At 34.1% G+C, this 14579-nt stretch overlaps 1 protein-coding gene across 4 annotated transcripts in view; it reads right to left on the reverse strand.

Moving 5' to 3' along the window:
- RTN4 (reticulon 4) overlaps positions 1–14579 on the reverse strand; it is a 78185-nt gene that overhangs the window by 16947 nt on the left and 46659 nt on the right. The gene's annotated exons all lie outside the window — the stretch shown is intronic.

Raw genomic sequence — 14579 nt, forward strand, 5'->3', positions numbered from 1 at the left:
CTTTTCTCTAGGAGTAGATAAAAAGAATGCCATGAAAATTCAGGTGTCAAAGAAAAAAAAGAAATATTAAATGTGTTACACCGTTATATAATGTTTATTAATAGTAAGGAGTCAGACAAAGCCCTTGGCCTATAGTCAGTCACAGGGCCACTATGGGGATCAAATAACCACAGGCCTGTGGTCTCAAGACTGGGTTATGTACAACCCAGGGGGAATTCTGCAGTGTGCCAAAGGGCCCTTGAATTCATAAACAAGACACAAGTCATTTCCCTCTGGGTTGTAAACAATTGGGGAGGGGACAGAACATTCTTATAGTAAAATAAATATGGATATATATAATCTTGAGTAAAATGTTTAAATACCTGTTAATTTTTAAGATAAAAGAGGTGACAAAAGTCAGATTTCTAGGGGCTACTTTGGTCTTGCTCATCAGGTCCTCTAAGTATCTGACTTCCCTTTACTGTTAGGGGTGCTTCTGTGGGGAAATTACGTGTGAACTGTAAAATGTTAGATATTCTTAGGAAACCCTGAATTCCTGTTAGTATAGATCATGTGAGTATTGGTTAAGATATTTTAAATGCCCGTCACAGTGTCTGGAACATAGCAGGGGCTCAACAACATTTATTATGTTTCCAGAATGTTTCATTTCACTCTTCTATACATTTGATGTGAATGTTATTAATTCAACTTTCTATATACAATTTATATATTTATTTTCAAACTCTGATTTCCACTATTTATTCAAGTTTTACCTATCCCAAGGTCATTCCGACCCTGTGTAAAACATCTACATCAGTTTTGTTCTATTCAAATAGTTTCTACTATTATAACAATATAGTAGCACAACTGTGGACTGACCAGAACTTGAAATAGTGTATCTATGCTGGTAAAATGGCATGATGAATAAAAAGATAACAGCAATGCTAATAGTTTTTTGACATTCAGCAAACACTGAACTAATACTGTTCAAGAAACTCAACCTTGTAGAATAAATTATAAAACCTCAAAATGGGTACATGGACTTTTCTTTAACGCCCTGTTCAACTCTAAAAAACTATAATTCTAGGAAGATAAGAATGATAAAAATAATGTTAACAAAATTATAAAATAAATAGTGCACTCTTGTTAGAACTCAGAAAAGGAAAAGAACTGGAGGAAATTTTAAGACTTAGTGAAAGAGGAATTGAGCTAGATTTTGAAGAAGGGGTAGGCTCTAGAAAACCTCAAGGTACAAGCCTAATTATAAGTCTCTACTAGCAATGGTTCTAATACTTAATGTAGTTTTTTTTTTTTGTTTTTTGTTTTTTTTTAAACAGAGTACAGGGTACAGTGATAGGGGAGGAAAAGCAATTATAAAGATGCCCTTAGTAAAGTAATTCCTTCCTAAGAGGCTCCCTCTGTGCCCCACTGACATGCAAAGTACTTCGGTTCTGGAGCTGGATCACCTATACTCAAGCACTGGCTCTATAAGTAACAAGCTATGTGACTTTGGGCAAGTCATTGAATCCTTCTACACTCTAGTTTCTTCATCTTTAAAATGTGTATACAAAAAAGAATGATCTTATTTAGATGTTGTGAGGATTAAGTGAAATAATGAATTAACAGAAGTTTTCACTAATAAAATAGGGATAAATTCTTAATAAATATCAGGGTTATTATTATTTGTTGTTGTTGTTATTACTACCACCACAATCACTATCACCTTTGTTGTCCAGGTATTTAAATAGTAAATATGTAAAGAAAATTTCAACTCTATGATTTACTTTAAGTTAATAAATCATATCGCTGTGTTATATCATAAACATGTTACTTTATAAGCCACATGGAGAAGGATTTTAAAACTTATCTAAGTTTCCAGTATTATAGGACAAATATAGGTTGAGAACCTGTAAGAATCAGTAAGTAAGGTACACTTCAAATCTATTTTTGTATGAACAAATGCCTCTTTATTGAAATGTCTGGTTCTTGAAGTGCTTCAAAACATTTATTAACCTTCAAAATCACTACTACTGGTGGTAAGTTAAAATAAATGCAGGTATCCTCATTATTCCTTACCATCATTAAAAACTACTCAGTAAAACCTAATTACGAAATTAAATTATTTTAGACTTGAGAGGTATGTACAAATTAATGTCTAACCAAATTGCCTAATATAATAGTTACTGTCCCAACAGTTTCAATCGCCTAGATAAGACTTATTTATAATTAGTCTATGTTTTCTATATAGGTGGATATGGTGAAAGGAAATATCAGTGACTGGTAAAAAAAGAGCCCCACATTAGGACTGACTCTGCAATTGTATAACTTTGGATAAGACTCCAGTATCTCTGGACCTTAATTTTATCATCAGTAAATAGGGAATTAGATAAATGATTTTTCTTTTCCCTTCAGAAATATGATTCAGTTACTACAAAGATATCTTTGGACCCAATTAGTGGGTCCAAATCAATGAGATTTTATCGCTGTATTATCTGTGCCAAATATAATTTTTAAATTAGCTCTTTTAGACTCAGGTGTTTAGGGGATTCTTAAATTTTTTTTTATTGTTTTTCTATTACAGGTGTCCCACATTTTCCCCCATTGTTGCCCCCCTCACCAGCCCACCCCTTCTCCCACAGTCAATCCCCACCCCGTTGTCCATGTCCATGGGTCATTTATACTAGTTGCTTGTAAATATTTTTAATTACCAGTCTTTTGAAATGAACCTTCGTAGAATTACTGTGCCAAACATTAAAATATTAGAGAAATAAATTCATATCCTTAAATTATAAACTATGATATGACAACAATGAGGAAGCTTTAAAATAAAAAAAATATTGAAAAGCTACACACTTTTTAAGCCTGATAGATGTTTCAGAAATGTTTTCCAGGTTGCTCATCTATCTACATTCTCCACAACTCCCTTTATTTCCTGAGTCAGTATTTACTGGGCCCTTACATAAGCTATCTGTATACTAAAAAATATCTCTCAAGTACTAAAACCCTACAAGGCAGGCTTTCACACAAAATAGCGAGACCCAGCTCTTACACGACAGAATCAATTAATAAATGGTAGGACACGGATTTTAACACAGGCTTCCTATTGATAAAACTCGCACTCTCCATGTATGATGCCAAATTGAAGGCTCAGCACATTAGAACTCTTCAAAATGTTACATATGTGCATGCGTAATGAATAGGCAGAGTCAGGCAGGTAATTACCACATGCGAGATGACTCACAAAGCCAAGAAGCCACAGTAAGTAAATTAACAAGACAGGTAAATTGATCAGGGATATATAAATTTTAATGTGAATACTTTACCTACAGTTAAATCCAAAAATGAGAAAAAAGCTCTATTCCAATATGCCTCACAGGTATTTTCCCATAGTAGAAAACTATAATCAAATTGTCGAAAACATCTCTTAAAAGCCTTGTGACTCTCATTAAGTAAAATAAGGACCTATTTATGCAAAGGAGTATTATGTAGCCATTAAAAGACAGTGACATAGCTCTATATTACTATAAAATCATGCCCATAGTAATGAAAACAGAATGTTACAGAAAGATTCATATAGTATAATCCCACTTAAAACTTACAGATGTATAACTATTAAGTATGAAAGGATATCAAGTAAACAGTTTTTATCTCTGGATAGTTTGCAGGGCTATGGATGAATTTAACTTGATTCTTCACTCCCTCCTATGCCACCTTAAATTGTTGCCCTCCAATGGCCACAATGAATTACTTCCTGCAATATTTAGATTCATCCTTTCTATTCCTATTTGACACCACTGAAGACAGATAACTGAGTGTGGTTTTCCCAGTAGGCTTTCCTACTGGGAAGAGAATACTCTGTCTTCTAGCTTAGATCTGTGTTTAGATCTAGCTAATAGTTAAAATTCTAACAATACATAATTAGGCTGATAATTTTGGTGCTTTGGGTTGAATCAAGTCAATTTCCCTTAAGTTGCTGATATAGGAATAGTCATGTATAAGTCCAGCATTATTCAGTGATTAAGGCCTAAAATAAATTTAATTGCATGAAAGTACAGCAAACCCTAACCTACTACTTCCTTTCCACCTCTCATATGGTTCCTAGGAACAAGGTCTTTCCAATAAAAGAAAGAGCTCTGAAGAGCATAAATGCAAGCCCACACATACTGTGTGGAAATATGTAAATAGCTATACTAGAGTAATCACAGCGAATTCCCTGAGAGCCTTGCTGACCCAGCCCCAGGGGTGCCCCAGGGGAGTCACAGACCTTAGAGCACAGAGGAGGAAAACAGGGAAAAATAGCCAAGTCAAGACAACTAGGCACTGAGAGTTACACATAAGACAAAAATAATGTAACCTAGACTAGAAAGGTCTGTGAGGCAATCTACACCATTACAAAGTCATTGTGCAAAGTATGGAAGGATATCAATTTTTTTTTTTTTTTTGCAAAGGAATTTAAGCTGCAAGGATGAAAAAATACTAGTTTCTAGCAAATAAATTGCAGCCTTAATTGGCATTTGCCAATATTTCTAGTTTCACAGATTCCTTAAATTGATTTTAATGAAAAAATTTTGTAAGATTAAGTTTATCCAAGATCCTTGACTCCCGATGCAGAGCAGGGGAGTCATAAAGTTTTATTAAAACCGTTTCTGAGAAATACATTCAAATACTGTTGCTTCTAATATTCATCAAGAGATTTATATCCATTAATTTAGATGTTTGTTCAATCCTGGTACCAAAATCAGGTGAAGATAACACAAGAAAACTACAGATCAGTATTTTTTATGCATATAGAAACAATAATCAACAAAATATTAGCAAACGAAATCTAGCAACAGAGTAAAAGGATTATACACCATGGCCGGGTGGTATTTATCCCAGGAATACCAAGTTGGCCAACATGTAAACCAATTAATATAACACACCAAATAAATAGAATTAAGGACAAAAACTACATGATCATCGCAATAGACACAAAAAATGCATCTGACAAAATCCAGCACCCTTTCATTATAAAAACATGGAAACCAGGAACAGAAGCAATGTCCTGAAGCTGATTTAAAAAAAACAAAACATACCTAACATCATACTTAATGGTATAACAGAGCTCTCCCCCTAAGACCAGACACAGACAGATAGCTATTCTTTCCACTCTTAGTCAACACTATCTTGGAAGTATAAGTATAAGGTAGGGCAATAACCCAACAAAAAGAAATAACACATCCAGATTATAAAGAAAGAAACTAAACTATTTCAACTTGCAAATAACTTGATCTCGTATACAGAAAATCCTAAGGAATCCACAAAGAAGCTATTAGAACTAATAAGTCCATAAAGGTTACAAGATATAATGTCAATATACAAAAATTAATTACTAAAAACTACAAAATATTGTTGAAAGCAATTAAAGAAGACAAAAAAATGAAAAGACAACCTATGTTTATAGATTAAAGAAGACATTATTAAGATGGTAATACTACCCAAATTGATCTACATTGTAATCTCTATCAAAATCCTAGCAGCTTTTTAGTAGAAATTGACAAGCTGTTGGGAGAGTAAAATTCTGCTGTGCAAAACAGTTGGCAATTGTTCAAAAAGTTAAACACAGAATTACAATATGACTCAGCAATTTACTTCCAGGAATTTCTACCCAGAAGACTAGAAATGTTTATAGCAGCACTGTGTCTATTAACAAAAAGAAGAAACAACCCAAATGTTCATCAATTGATGAATGGATAAATACATTATGGTATATCCACACAACAGAATATAATTGGGCCAGAAAAAGGAATGAAGTATTGATACCTGCTACAACATGGACGAACCTTGAAATAAGCCAGACACCAAAGGTCACATAGCTGTATGATTCTGTTTTATATGAAATGTCTAGAACTTGCAATTCTATAGAGACAGAAAGTAGATTAGTGGATGCCAAGGGCTAGGGGGAGTGGAGATGGTGAATGACTGCTAATGGGAATTTGGGGGGTGGGGGGGAGCAGCAAATGAAAATGTTCTGAATTAGATAATGGTGATAGTAGCACAATTTTGTGACTATACTAAAAACCAAAGAATTATACACTTAATGAAAAAATTTTAAACTAAAAAAAATTACGTGTTTTAACATCTTTCTCTGCTAGGTTGTAAGCTCCATATGCGAGCATATCGTGATATTAGCTACCATATCCCCAGAGCTGAGCACAAACCCTGAGCCAACTAATCTTTCAATAAATGCTACTGATTGACTAATTAGAATGGATGCATACTTTATGCCAGTTTAAGGCACGCACTAATTCTAATTAATATATTCAAAAATGCTTCTATGCTTTAGATTTAACATGTTTTATTTAAATTATTTTCAGATATCTACACTTTATTAAATAACAGATAGCAATGCTTTCAGGTGATTTATAAAACAGCAAATATTGTTTTACAGGCTGTATCTCCTTGTACATCCTGAAAGATTGATGAGTGCCTTTCATCTTTACATTCTTATAATCTGCTTCAAAAACATCTGCTGTCAGAGCAGTGTGTAAATAGTGGCCAGATTCTTCTTAGGAATAAAAATATTTTAATTAAAGACTATAATATTTTCAAATTAAAATAAAGGACATAAGAACTGTTAGGTTACTAAACTGCTAATTTTTGAATCTTCTGTAATCACTTTATTAGTTCTGTTTATGAGTGCAGAGTTTAATGGCCTCTTTGTTCTTGAGAAACCAAAATTAAGACACACAGCTTGTACAAGGAAAGCTTAACCTTCCATGGTTCCTCAAGTCTCCTACAGTGTAGAACAAAGCATTAATCATGCTTGGAAACCTACAGTGGCCTCAACTTTTACTCTTATATAAAATGTTCATGAAATATCTTTTCAAGATCTGAGATTAAATTAACAGTGGTCTGTCCTCTTACAGCTGTGGGAAATGCGTCTGGATTACTAAAATAATGCTGACCAATTAAATTCTTGTCATTCAGAAAAAAGTGACTGCCCACTTTTATTTTCAAAATAAAAATGTGGAAAATATTAATTTTGTGATGTGTTGTACACAGAGCGATAGCACCTTTATCAACTAAAATTTTAATTTAAAATAATTCAGTACACTACAACCTTTTCTTCAAAAATAAAAACTTCTGGCCAAGTAAAGAGGAAGAAAAGTTGCCTACATCTAGTAATCATAAACTGTCATCTGTCACAGCTAAAGATAGTGCTAGCATGCATGCCTTACAGGCAGAAGTCATCCAATTACATTTTGCCTCAAATCACATTCTTACTGAGTCTCTTCCTTGAATAGCCTGAAATCAGGTTTCAACTTTAAAATCTCTTGTCTAGGGGGAAAAAAGTTGAACTAGTTGGTCCTAAAAATTCTGGTAAGGAATGGGTGCAGGAAAATACTTACCTCCTAAGCAAAAGCAAATATTAAGTTCTCTTTAACAAAGTCAGGTGAAAAATGAATGAATAATGCAGTTAAATAGGAAATTAACAAACAAAAAATATATAAAAATTATATTAAAATTTTAGTTGCTACTTTTCACAACCACAAGCTTTATATTAACAAATAAGTATGTATTTATTAGGAATCACAACCCTTAAATCAAATTCTTCTCAATTGCCAGGAAAGTAACAAGAACTCAGAGTTGATCATTTAGCACTACATAGTAAACTTTTACTTCCACACAGTAAGCCTTCACTTGACTAATAAATGACAGGTGACAGTCCAGAAAAAGATCTGTGCAGAGCGAGAACTTACGTCTTTCTACAAAGACATTAAGAAGAGCTTGAGTCCTCTTTCTTCCTCCTGTTCCCATCAGTACGCCCCTGGCTAGATCACTAACTTAGGTTCCCCATGTGTAAAAATAGGAAAATAATAACCACCTAACAAGTTAGTTATATCTTTTTTTTTAAGTTAGTTTAATCTTAAAGGAGGTGCCACATATGGAAACAAACACACTAAACAAACATAATATCTCAAAGGATAAAGGCAAGCAGAGCAATCAAATATTAAATGCAATGCTTAACTAAGCTCTGATATATATATTTTTAAAGGTGAATTGGACTTCCTCTGAAAGCACTGCTGACTCGTTTCAGTTTGCAAGGTTCAGATTGATGGATACCCAGTATTGCTACCAAGTGTCTCAATCAAATACCTGGCAAACCAGCATCTCTCCTGGTCATCTCCTCTTCCTGTAACTAGAGTTTTTGAAAGACACACAGAATTTCAGGTCCTTGCCTCTCTTATCACTAAATCTTTCCTGCCTTACTTTGGACAACATTACAGTGTGTTGTCATTTTTAACCACCACACATTTAAAGTAAAATCGTTTTATGTAAAACTAGCATAAATTCTAGACTTGACTTTTCTATAATAATTTCGTAATCTCCTATTCTGAGCAAGGTACTATACATTACCACTAATCACAGCAACCAAAAAAGTATTTATTATCTGCTATACATGAGGCAACTGACACTTAGGAGTAATAGTAAATAAATTGTGCAGAGTCACAAACTGAAATTCAGGTCTGACCATGAAGGTCTCACTCTTTTCATTATATCTCATTTTGTGTTTGAACATATCAGTACTCAAGTTTGCTTTTTATCCTACTTGGGGATGCCAAATAGTATTTCAATCTCAATTTAAATAATTGAGAAGTGAGAAGCAATTTACTAACACCATAAGCAGTTATATACGTACACTAATAATTCCAGTAATACAGATTCAATATAAAAAATCATGTTGTTTAAATTGCAAATTGTTTCCTAGAAGCTATCTAAATTGTCTCACTCTGAAAATAATTTAAAACTATAACTAGATATAGAAATATCCATATAAAACACAAATCAACTGCAATACAAAATTGCAAGTCTTCCTAATAATGCAGGGCTTTATAAGTTTAATATTATGAGTGATATTGGAGAATTACTCTAAAAAAAAAAAAAATCCAATAGGCACTTCAAACAGAATATCTGACCTCCAAAGGTTAAGAGAAGCCACTAGGGAAGTTAATAAAACTCTTGAACATTTTTTGTAAAGAACATCCATATATGATCCACTGTGAAATTCAACCATGAAGTAAAAGATGCTATTTTGTACTACCAAATAATTCTGTGGTAAAAATTACACACTCTAAAAGCCCAAACACTTGATTCATCCTCTCTTCATCCTAAGAACTTATACACAGCTGTTATTACAGCCTAAGTTTCATGAAGAATAAGCTAAAATTTGTTTTTATAACTGTTGGTTTTGTTTCAAGATAAAGTCTTTATCAAATCCATTATTAACTATGAAATTTGAGTTCACTTCAAGTAGTCTTTTCTCCCACATTAAGTATCTTTAAGTAGAAAATATTTCAATATATTGCAAAAAGGTAAAAACTATCTGCAGTTGTTTGTTGCCTTCTAAGGATAATCCAAATTTCTCTGAGATAGAAAACAGTGAGATTCAATAGCCACCACACATGCCTCATTTCGAAGTTAATTAAATTCACCAATGTACTAAATTAGTTCTTGTAGTTTTTAATATTTCCTTTAACCACACTAATTCTACATCCAGCTTTATGACAAGAGAATGAAAAATACAACAAAAAATAATTCTAACTTCCCACTTCCAATCTTTCTCTGCACAGGAAAATTCATATATGTAGCTAATACCATTTTGTCTAAGGTAAATGAAGCAAAACTAAATAAATATCTTCTAAGCATGTTATATATATATATATATATATATATATTCCAAACCAACGCTTCTCCCTGCCTGAACAAACTTTTAACAATCTTCAGTTGTGAACAATGTCAAAATAAGAACTCTTCCTATAAAGTCTACATTTTTGATAAATTTTGGTAAGCATGTAGTTATTTAAATTACTAAAATTGAGCCAAGACTTACACAAATGAAAGCCTAAAATTAGAGTATCCATTGGTTCAATGTATAATATACTATGGTTTAAATTTTACTTCTTGTTGGCATCCAAGCATTTATAAAACACAGGCACCAAACCCTAAAAATAAGATATTGCTGCTCAAAATCCTACTTTTCTACTAATAAAAAACTAAATAGAAAACACTGTTCTGTAACTCTAGAAACATGAAGAGCTTAATAAACCAGAATGGGAAGAAAACTCAAAGCAAATGACTGGTACAAAAAAATGAACTTAATTAGTAGGTAAACTTAGTATATTGATACTTCTATAACCTCATACACCTATTGCACACACTCAATATAAATGCTCGCTGAATAAATGACCAATAATGCAGATAAAAAATGAGTTAAAGTATTCATATAATTGATGAGAATAATCTAAATTATTTTAATTATTTAGGCAGAAAAACTATACAAATGAGTGTATATAACAAAAACTAATTCCTCACATTCTTTTTTTTAATTAATTATTTATTTATTTGTTTATTTATTTTTAGAGAGAGGGGAAAGGAGAAAGAGAGGAAGAGAAACATCACTGTGTGGTTGCCTCTCACTCGTGCCCCCAACTGGGGACCTGACGTGCAATCTAGTCATGTGCCCTGACTGGGACTCGAACCAGCAACACTTGGCTCGTAGGCCGACGCTCAATCCACTGAGCCACAGCAGCCAGGGCCTTAATTCCTCACATTCCTATTGAAAATCAGAATTTTAGCAAATCTATAGTCTATGAGTAGAAGTTCCTAAATCTATCTCAATGGCAAACTCTTAACAATAGATTTGCAGGGATGTCATTAATACTTAATTTTTTTAATCTTTAAGTTACTCTGAGCTCCTTAAGTAAGTGCCACATAATATAAGATAGTGGTGACTAAGTATTTAAGGAGAGACAACAGTATTTTAGTGTCTATCAATACCTCACATAAATGCTGAAGAGGTGATTGGGTTAAGACGTGAAAGCCATGAAGCAGATTTAAATATATGCATTTTATAAATGTCCCCCCTCCCCCCACACAGAAACACACACCAAGTAATAAGTCAGCATTATCTGTGATAAAGCAGAGAAACAAACAAAATATGGTCTCAGAATACTACTCCAAAGATGCAAAGAGCAGCACTGGCTAAACTCAGTTTAGTAACATACTTTAGCAAGAGATGGGATTAACTGAATAAATAAAAAGGTAACCTATAGTATACCTGCAGACCAGAGTAAGAATTCTATTCACTGTTTAAATATTATCCCTACATTCAAGCATGTAATCCAATCCCTAAGGATGAAGAGAAATTACACTTCTGGCCCACAGAGCTCCCACTGGGCTTAACCTTTGGACAATACTAAACAACTGACAACACCTACCTTCTCTCATTGCGTAATAGACAACGGCCTCTTTTGCTGTAGAAAACCATACAAAAACGAATGCATACCATGTTCAATAAAATGCCATAGTTAAGACTATTCATGAATAAAATATCAAACCATGGGTCATTAGCTTTTATTCAATCTTCAGTTGTTCAAGTACAAATATAAATTGTAAAAAAAAAAAAAACCACTGGCCCTAGGCCACAAACTATATGGTCCTGAACAAATAATCTCTTTAGTTGTCTTGGGTATCTTACCAATCAAGTGAGAAAATTGGAAAAAATGACTTGTCTGCAGGTAAAATCCAAAAGTCTTGGTTTATAAAAAGTTGCTTAAATGATTTAACTGCTCCTTTAGGAAGGGGTAAGGTAGGGAATCTCTTTTCTTAATTCTTCTGCTTGAAAAAACATTTTAAAACATTTCCAAGAATGTATGTATAGGGTTCAAGGCCAAGAGTAAACCTGGCTGGACATCAGAGCTTTCCAGCCTCTTTCTTCATTAAGAGTCTGTGCAAAGTCAACAAGGAGATCTAGTGATGAAGCCACTGCTCTTGCCTTCAAGGAATTTACAGGCTAGAAAAAAGAGCCAAGATAAACATACAAATAACTGTAACAAAAGCCACAAAATGAAAACCAAGAGGTGGAAATTCTGAACACTGGATCACCTCCACCTGAAACTATTAGTCAATGCCTCAGGGAGGACTGACTGTGCTTTTGATAAGTGCAACTTGAACAAAATGAAATGGACAAAAGGGCATTCTAGAGAGGAAAAAACACAAGCCATGCAAAGAACAGGCATGTTTAGGGAATAAGTGCTTCCATGTGGCTGCAGACAAAGTAATGGGAAATAGGATTATAAAGGTTGGGACTAGACCATGAAATGCCTCTTGAAAATCCAGACTGACAGTGTAAACTTTATGTGAGAAGTAAAGAAAAACTCCTTAAGTGTTATAATTAGAGGAACAATCTTGGAAGATTATTTTGGTTATGACACATAGGATTTAGTGGAAAAACCAGCTGGGAGTCTTGGTGAGGAAATCGGAATACCTAGACTTGGGTAAATAAAAGCGAGAGGATATTTCCACCATTGCTCTCATTACTTATCCATGGAGGGCTTGAAACCATAAGTAGGAGAAAACATTTACAAATTTCATCTTTTTAAAAGTACACTTGGTTCTCACCAAGTAATTTCCTTAAGAACCTGAAGAAATAGCTACCTCAGAAAGAGCTGAAACCATCAGAAATGCACACACAGTATTTAACCTTGGCCAAGATTTTGGGAGACACACTCCCAAATACATTTGTACAATCATTCTGGAGGGTAGTTTTGCAACAGAAGTCCCAGAAAGTTAGAAATAGTCATGGATAAAACACAAGATTTATACTCAATTATATTCATTTGAGCATTGTTTAGACTTGCAAAAACTTTAGGAAAAACTTGAATACTTAACTGTATGGGATTAGTAGTACATACTTAGAATACTAACACCATTAAAACAATGTAGAACATTTTTAAAATGAAAGGGATTTCCCCATTTAGTGGGGGTGTGTGTGCTATATTACCCCGCAACACATAAACAAGAAGAATAAACACTAAAACCACTTTGTATGAGGTGATGAAGGCCTGAACCATAGGATTTCAACCAAGTTTAGAACTGAAAGCAGAGATCTTTTTCTAATCAACAGGTCTCTCAATTGGTTAACACTCAGTTTCCTTTCTCAGGTTGTTTGTTTGTTTGTTTATTTATTTATTTAATTTTTTGCATTCCCGGGGTTAAGAAAGCATTTATTTCAAGCAGCAAGACCCCTGCTGCTCAAAATAAAAAAAAAAAAAAAAAAAAAAAGAAGGCGGCCCCTGCCCCTCTCTACCTGAGTATCAGTGTATGCATACACCTAGAACCCTAAGCTTTTGAAGAAACGGAAAGTGGTTTATCAAAGTAAATATCAGGGAGCCTGACAAGAACCTCTGCAAGGAAGTTATGTCCCAAAAATGGTCCAAATCTAATGTGTCTTAAGGTATAGTCAAACTGAATTCTAATTGTAGAAACATTTCTATCCCCATCCTACAGAAACCTGTAGTGAGTTAACTGCCAACTTCAAAAGGTACTAGGAATAAAGGACAGTGTTGCTCATATTCCTAATATTCAACAGTATCCACAAACATTTCTCAGTCTTCATATTAAACAGTTTATCTGTAGTATTTAACCACTCATTCCTTCTTGAATATTCTCTCCTCCCTTAATATCAGTAGAACTACAATATCCTGTTTCTTGCACTGCCCTAACTTCCTGATCTTTCCTGGCGTTTCCTTCACAGCCTCGCAAAGTTGGTTTTAGGCTTTCCTTCATTAATCTTCAGTTCTTTCTAAGTAAATACAGTAGCCCAGCTTTATTCATGGTTTCTGTTACCCAAGGTCAATTTCGGTCTGAAAATATTAAATGGAAAATAAGTTTCAAATTGAACACCAATCTGAGCAGCATGTGGAAATCCCGTGCCGCCCCGCTCCATGCCCCCCAGGACAGGAATCATCCCTTTGTCCAGAATATCCACGATGCATACGCAACCCGCCCTTCACTCACTTAGTAGCTGTCTTGGTTAAAGAGCAACTGCGGAATCTCAATTCAAGTAACCCTCATTTTACTTAATAATGGCTCTGAAGCCCAAGAGTAGCGATGCTGGCAATTTAAATGTGCCAAAGAGAAGCCTCAAAATGCTTCCTTTATGTGAAAAGGTAAAAATTCTCGTATTAAGGAAAATCATATGCTGAAGTTGCTAAGATCTCTGGTATGACCAAATCTTCCATCTGTTAAATTGTGAAGGAAAAATAAACTTGTGCTAGTTTTGTTGTCACGCCCCAAATTGCGAAAGCTAGGACCCCAGTGTGTGGTAAGCACTCAGTTGAGATGGAAAGGCATTCAATTTGTGTGTGGAAGACATGAACAGAAAGCATGTTCCGACCAACAGCAACATGCTGTGCCAGAAAGCATTGAGCCTGTTCAAAGACTTCAGCAATGGATCCCCTAAAATGAGTGATCACGTTCACATAACTTTCATTTCTGTATATTGTTATAATTGTTTTATTATTAGATATTGTTGTTAATCTTACTATGCCTAATTTATAAACAAAATTTTACCATAGGTATGTATAAGGAAAAAAGAACCAACAACACAGTACTACATAGGGTTTGGTACTCTCCTTGGTTTCAGGCATCCACAGGGGGTCTTGGAATGTATTCCCACAGGTGGATGGGGACTACTGTATCCTCACAGTAGTCATCTCACTTGGCATTCAATTCCTAATTCCCTATCATTAAACCTGTCTTTCCTCTGAGCTTCA

This window comes from Furipterus horrens, unplaced genomic scaffold (assembly GCF_987537825.1).
Source record: "Furipterus horrens unplaced genomic scaffold, mFurHor1.1.pri manual_scaffold_6, whole genome shotgun sequence".
NCBI classification, from domain to species: Eukaryota; Metazoa; Chordata; class Mammalia; order Chiroptera; family Furipteridae; genus Furipterus; species Furipterus horrens.